The sequence below is a fragment of the Nannospalax galili genome, unplaced genomic scaffold (assembly GCF_000622305.1).
Source record: "Nannospalax galili isolate Female #2095 unplaced genomic scaffold, S.galili_v1.0 scaffold87, whole genome shotgun sequence".
Taxonomy (NCBI): domain Eukaryota; kingdom Metazoa; phylum Chordata; class Mammalia; order Rodentia; family Spalacidae; genus Nannospalax; species Nannospalax galili.
Window position 1 is genome coordinate 14,154,278 of NW_008360320.1, and position 5,025 is coordinate 14,159,302.

Below are 5,025 nucleotides of genomic sequence, written 5' to 3' on the forward strand. Positions count from 1 at the left end.
AATTTGACTGTGAACCTAGAAACTTACAGCCACTTGTGAAAGAGATGTACTCTTGCTCTGGAGTGTGTTACTGAATATGTTAAAGCTATAATGAAATACTCCTTCTAATCATGTAGTTATTAAAACAAATTTTTAATATAATAAATAAAAAATACATAAAGAAACTGTTATATAATAGACACGTAAGGAAACATTATGCATGTGGCTTCTTTCACTTTCATTCTTGAAATGGCACATTACCTGTGATAAGTACAAAAGCATGATCCTACAAAATTAAATGATACATATTGTATATATGTACATTTCAAGTACTTATATTATAGATATACCCCCACCTCTTCATACAAATCTCTATCCTGTATCCTAGTACACTGAAGTGTGTACTGTTTCCTAAATGTAATATTCTATTTCACTCTAGTACCAAAGTTCTGTTCAATACTCTCATTTGTCCCACTAATTTCTGTTAATAACCAAAAGTCCATTCCAAGAAATAACATCTTTCCTAAAGATTATCTCATTTCAAAATTAACCAACCTCTTCTTCTTCTGCAATATCCCTTTTACAAGTTCTTCCTGTGATTTACAATTATGAATTTTTTGTATTTGGCTGCACATCAAATAAACCATATACCAAGTTCCTTCTAACATTATCTAACACTATAACTTAGACCCAGAAAATGTTTGACAGGCATGGTTGAAATTAAAATCCTAGACCTTTGTGATTTTGAATGAATATATATTTTTAATGCATTTTTGTGGATTTCATTCAGCATAGTTTGTTCATATTTAGACACCATTCCCTCTCAGCACTCCTCTTTAGGTCTCTCCCACCAGTTTGTGTACTATGCCATATATATTAAGGTAGATTGAGTAAAGTTTGTGTCTCCAATTGTCCTTTTGTGTGTGTCTATCACTGGAGCCTGGTTAACCTATCTAGTATCACATCCTTAAAAAAACCTGACTCTCCTTCTCCCAGGAGTTACTGTTTGCTGATAGCTCCTCTACTAAGGTTGGGGCTTCTTCCCTACTTTCCCACTTCTATGCTGGAATTTTGTATGGCTTGAGCATTCATGGGTGTTATGCATGCTGTTACCATTGCTGTAAGTCCCTATGAGTAGCCTTCAGCTGACTAGAAAACTAATTTCATTTGGTCATCAACCACCTCAGACTCATATAATCTTTCCACTCCCTCTTCCACAATGGTCCCTGAGCTTTGGGAGACAAGGGTTTGATATAGGTGTCCTATTTGGGGATAAATTCTCTGCAATATTTTATTATCTGTACTTTGTCCAGTTGTGGCTTTCTGAGTTAATCACCATGTGTTGCATACGGAAGTTTCACTGGTAAGAGTTGAATGATTCATTCGCATATTTTCTACCCCCTCCTCCACAATGTTCCATGAATCTTAGGTGTAGAGGTTGCCTTGTAGATGTGTCAGTTAGTTAGGGCTGGGCACTTGACAGACACTCTCTGCATTTGACCATTTGTGGAACTTTGTAATAGTCTCCATCTGTTGCAAAATTTAGTTGCTTTAGTGAGTAGAGGTACATGTGTATCTTGGGATTTTTGAGCCAGAATCCACAAATAAGAGAGAACATATCTCACATGGTTTTCTGAGTCTGTGTTATTTCACTTAGTATAACAGTTTCTAGTTCCATCTATTTACTGGCAAGTTTCATGTTTTCATTTTTTTTATTGCTGAGTAGAATTCCATTGTGTAAATGTACCACAATTTTATTATCTATTCATTGTTTGAGGGACATTTAGCTTGTTTCCATGTCCTAGCTGTTGTGAAATGAGCAGCAACAACACAGATGAGCAGCTATCTACAGCAGAATACTCATTCCCTTGGGTATATACCAATGAGTGGTACAACCCAATCATAAGGTAGATTAATTTCTAAGTTTACCTTCCAAAATTGAAAAATTAAGACTGAAATGGGAGCTTGGGAAATAGCTTAGTGGAAAACAGCACTTTCTGCACAAATATTAGGACCTCAGTTTGAGTCCTCATCATTCATGTAAAACGTAGGCATAGCCACATGAGCCAGTAACACCAATACTGGTAAATGGAAATAGGTGGATACCAGAAACTCACTAGCTAGGCAGCCTAGCCATAGTTGAGAGTGTCAGGTCTAGCCAGAGACTGTTTCAAAAAATAAGAAAGAGAACTATACAGAAAGAAACCCAGCATTCTCCCTTGAACTCCTCATGAACACACATGGATATGCACACACCCCTCACACACATATATATGCACACACTCATCCAGTGCACACAATACAAAAAAAAAGAGAAAGAAGGAGCTGCAAAGATGGCTCCGCAGTTAAGAGCACTGGCTGCTGTTGCAGAGGATCTGGGTTGGATTCTCAGTATCCACATAGCAACTAACAATCATCAAAATGCCCCTTTCTGGCTTTCAGGAGCATTATATACACATGATGCACTTACATACATGTAGGGAAAGCACTCATACATAAAAAATAAATAAATTCAAAACGAATCAATGAAACATCAAAAAAATTTAATCATGCATTTTAAAGTCTTAGAAAATAAGAACAATGCAAACCCCAAACCAGTAGATGGGAAAAAAATCATAAAGTTCAGGGCAGAAATGAATGAAATAGAAGCATAAAGAGTAACACAAAGAATCATTGAAATAAAAACTGGTTACTTAAACAAATAAATGAGATTAATTTATTCTTAGTCAAACTAACCAAGAAAAAGAAAAATGACTCAAATTAGTAAAATTGAAATCAAAATGGAGACACTGCATCAGACACCAGTGAAATTCAGAGGACGGTTAAAATCTAAAAGAAATGGATAGAAGCCTAGAAACATATGAGTTATATAATTAAAACAAGAGGATATAAATGAATTAAATAGGTCTATAACAAGCAATGATTTTAAGCCAGTAATAAAATGTACCCAACTAAAAAGCCTATGCCCAGATCCATTCACAAGTGAATTCTATCACACATTTAATGAACAACTAACATCAATGATCTATGTCCTTTAAATTATTTCATAGAAGTGAAAGGGAAGGAACACTCACAAACTCATTTTATGAAGACAATATTATACTGTTACCAATACCAGGCATAGATAAAACATTAAAAGGAAATTGTAGGCTGGTTTCCCTGATGAACATGGCTGTAAAAATTCTCAAAAAATATTTGAAAACAGAATTCAACTATGGATCAAAAATATCATATACCCGGACTGGATAGATGGCTCAGCAGTTAAGAGCACTGGCTGCTCTTGCAGAGGACCTGGATTCAATTGCCAGCACCCACATGGAGGCTCCAGTTCCAGGGGATCCTACACCCTCTTTAGAATTCCATGCCATTGCACAACACAGGTGCACCTACATACATGCAGGCACTACTTATACACATAAAGTAAAAATAATAAATAAATAAATAAATAAATATCATCTATCATGACCAGACTTCATTGAAGGAATACAAAGATGATTTAACAAGCACAAATCAATAAATGTAATATACTGCTTAATTGTTTTAAAGACAAAAACCACAGGATCTCAAGAAAGGTAGAAAAGGACTTTGATAAAGTTTGAAATCACTTTGTGATAATAGTCCTGAAGAAAGTAGAAACAAAAAACATGCATGCCTCAACATAATATTTGAACAATACCATATCTATAATGGGAGAAAATTCAATTGAAAAAAAAGTAGAGCAATATCTTTAAAGTGAAAGGAAGAGGAACAATAATATGACATCCTAAAATTATACATGCAAGCAAATTATCTTTGAAAACCCAAGAAGAAACAGGTTTGGAAGGCAACATATTAAAATTACAGCATGGAGAAAGAAGTGGGCACCAAACCCCACCTCTCCCTGAGGAAGTGTTGGCACTTTGGATAGCTGCTGGCAAAGCATGAGTCAGTTTTCTTTACGGATGTATTCTCTGATACATTGACCCTGCTACAATGGATGGTCATACCTAAAGAGTACATGGACAGCAGGGCTGGAGAGATGACTCAGCGGTTAAGCGCACTGACTGCTCTTGCAGAGGACCTGGGTTCAATTCCTAGCACCCACAGGGTGACTACTAACCATCCTTAACTCCAGTTCCAAGGGAATCCGAAGCCCTGTTCTGACCTCTGCGGCATTGCATGACACGGGCGCACTCACACGCATGCAGACAATACACTCATACACATAAAATAAGAATAATAAATAAAATATTTTTTAAAAAACAGTATATGGCCAGCAATAACTGGACTCAAAGGGTTTTTTTGTTGTTGTTGTTTTTTTAAATTAGGACACATGGGACTAGAGAGATGGCTTGGTGGTCAAGAGCGCTGACTGCTCTTGTAGAGGACCTGGGATTCAATTCCCAAGACCCATATAATGGCTAACAATCATCTGAAACTCCACCTCCAGGGAGTTCAATGTCCTCTTCTGACCTCCACAGGCATAGTTCAACACGAGTGCACTTACACACACATATATACAATACACTCATACACCTACAAATAATTTTTAAAAATGAGGGCACAAAGTTGAGTGGACAGGGGAGAGTGAATTTGTAGGTTGGCATGAGGGGACTATGAAGAATATAGTTCAGATGATGTTCTCAAAGAATTTAGACAAAAAAGAAGAAAGAGAAAAGAAAGAACAGATATTCATATGGGATGATATTAGTAAAAATATCTTTATTTGAAGATACATTTACTCTGTTCATGATCCTGTAGTGCCTAAAATGAGTAATGGGATCATTAAATAACAACAATATTATAGGTGGCAAATCAACAGTGCAATATGGAAGATAAGATATTGATATTATATAAAACACTCCCACATTAGTTTATTGAAGTAAGCAGATAAAAAAATCAGCTCATAAAAATATAATAATTCATAGTTGGGCATTGTGGCACACACCCTTAATCCCAGCACTTGGAAGGCAGAAAACTCTCTGTGATTTCAAGGTGGGCTGGTCTACATAGTGAGTTCCAGGACAGCTGGGGCTACAGGGAGACCCTGTCTCAAAAAGACATATA

The 5,025-nt window shown here is 36.2% G+C and overlaps 1 pseudogene; it reads left to right on the forward strand.

The window, feature by feature from the left end:
- The first annotated feature begins 3,823 nt into the window (after positions 1 to 3,823).
- The window catches only part of LOC115068768, a 1,885-nt pseudogene continuing 683 nt past the window's right edge, over positions 3,824 to 5,025 (forward strand).